The 2,378-nt window shown below is 33.8% G+C and overlaps 1 long non-coding RNA gene across 2 annotated transcripts in view; it reads left to right on the forward strand.

Annotated features, from left to right (window-relative positions):
* The window catches only part of LOC111089301, a 5,616-nt gene extending 4,553 nt beyond the window's left edge, over nucleotides 1-1,063 (forward strand). For both annotated transcript variants that reach the window (XR_002613578.1, XR_002613579.1), the window contains exon 3: nucleotides 15-1,063. This is a non-coding gene — a long non-coding RNA (uncharacterized LOC111089301). The remainder of the gene's footprint in view (nucleotides 1-14) is intronic.
* The last annotated feature ends 1,315 nt before the right edge of the window (nucleotides 1,064-2,378 follow it).

Below are 2,378 nucleotides of genomic sequence, written 5' to 3' on the forward strand. Positions count from 1 at the left end.
CCATCAGTTACTAGGTCACTGCCTTGTACATGGTGTGTTAATGTAAACTGCTCTACAGAGTATATACAACCATCAGTTACTAGGTGACTGCCTTGTACATGGTGTGGTAATGCAGACTGCTCTATAGAGTATATACAACCATCAGTTACTAGGTCACTGCCTTATACCTGGTGTGTTAATGTAAACTGCTCTACAGAGTATATATAACCATCAGTTACTAGGTGACTGCCTTATACCTGGTGTGTTAATGTAAACTGCTCTACAGAGTATATATAACCATCAGTTACTAGGTGACTGCCTTGTACATGGTGTGTTAATGTAAACTGCTCTATAGAGTATATACAACCATCAGTTACTAGGTGACTGCCTTATACCTGGTGTGTTAATGTAAACTGCTCTACAGAGTATATATAACCATCAGTTACTAGGTGACTGCCTTGTACATGGTGTGTTAATGTAAACTGCTCTACAGAGTATACAGAACCATCACTTTCTTCCTGGTTTGGTAATGATTATTTTGAGGAGCCTTCAGGAAAATGTTTCGTTTTATACAATTTAAAGAAAAGTTGTGATTTCAAATGGTTTGGTTCAGAATTAGTAGTAGAATGTAAATTTGAAACATAATTTTGATTAACGTAAAAATTTGATCTAATAGCCTATTTTAACTATTTGTATTCAAACAAGTTTCTTTTTTTTATATTTGAATATACAGTACACTAATACCTTCTATTCAGCTCCACTGATTATCTAATAGTCCTGTTGTAGTGTATTAGTATTGGTGTCAACAGACAATAAGATGAATCCAGAATGATGTATTAATTTTCTTCTGGCTGTGTTGTTTACAATCCTATAAACTTGGCATTATAGTAATAGCTAAAGTTGATACCAGGTGGCAATGCATACATTATAGACACTGCACCATGATAATGAGGAAAATTATTTCGTGGGGGGGGGGGGTCGTTTCTAAAGAAAACAGTGTTTTAATATTGAAATACTATTAACAAATATTTAAGTTAATTCCTAGATGTATGTGTTCTGTGATATTAAAGAGTTTTAAAAAATACTACAGTTGTATTGAACTTCTTGGAATCCCTGATGGAAAGTCCAGGACTTAATGTCTGTGAATTTGAAAAGAAAACTTGTATTTCATGTCAGGAGGATTAACTGTAAAATTGATGTTTAAGCTCACAACTGTAGGAATCTATATTGAGCAATTGATGTGTTCGAAGGAAAAGGAAGTTTCACAATATAGCCCCCCAGTGGCACAGCGGTATGTCTGCAGACTTACAACGCTAGAATCCAGGTTTCGATACCTGTGGTGGGCAGAGCACAGATAGCCCATTGTGTAGCTTTGTGCTTAATTACAAACAAAAAAATTCACAATATGAAAGATAACGAAACCAAAGATGAACAACGTTGTTTATATATAACAGAAGGGGACGCAGGTGAACTTTTCGGAATTCTACAGATTCCATTTTCAGTATATAAAGAAAAATAAAATAATTACATCATTCTTAAATAAATAACTAAAATACATTACTACATTAACAATAATTTAATCAAAACTAAAACATATAGAAAATAGACAGTAACACAAATATTGTACATATTAAATAATGTGTAATTTAAAAAAAAAACTGCATGTTATTCATATAGAGGGTTTCTTTAATCACTAATTCTAGATCTGTGTTGGCCTTTCAAAGGATATTGAAATTTGATAAGTCCATGTCCTGTTGGGGTACAGATGAAGCTCAGAGATTACTTAAATGTTTACCTGAATTCACAACATCCAGCCATTAAATTCACATGCGAGATTGAAAATAACAATTTACTTTTTTTTAGACATCTTCATTAACCCTAAGACTAGTAGATTTAGTACACCAATCAACAGAGAATAATGCGTTTACTGGACTCCTTACACAATTTGACAGCTTTATCCCGTTCACGTACAAAATACATCTTATAAAATGCTTATTAAACAGAACTTATAACCTGTGTTTTATGTACACTCAGAGTCTTCTTCCATACAGGATACTTTAAAACATAACGGCTACCCACATTTATTAAAATTATCACTAATAAATTTCTAACCAAGAAATTCACAAATCCACCCAGACTACCAACTGTACCCTAACTCAGTATATACTCTTGTCTTCCATATACTGGTAAACAAGGCTTAACTTCAAAAAGTCAAATTCTTGTCTTCCATATACTGGTAAACAAGGCTTAACTTTAAAAAGTCAAATTTTTTGTCTTCCATATACTGGTAAACAAGGCTTAACTTTAAAAAGTCCAATTAATCCACTGATTTGCCGGCCAGGTGGTTAGGGTACTCGACTCGCAATCTGCGTGTCGCGGGTTCGATTCCCCGTCACACC

Source organism: Limulus polyphemus, unplaced genomic scaffold, assembly GCF_000517525.1.
Source record: "Limulus polyphemus unplaced genomic scaffold, Limulus_polyphemus-2.1.2 Scaffold5836, whole genome shotgun sequence".
NCBI lineage: Eukaryota > Metazoa > Arthropoda > Merostomata > Xiphosura > Limulidae > Limulus > Limulus polyphemus.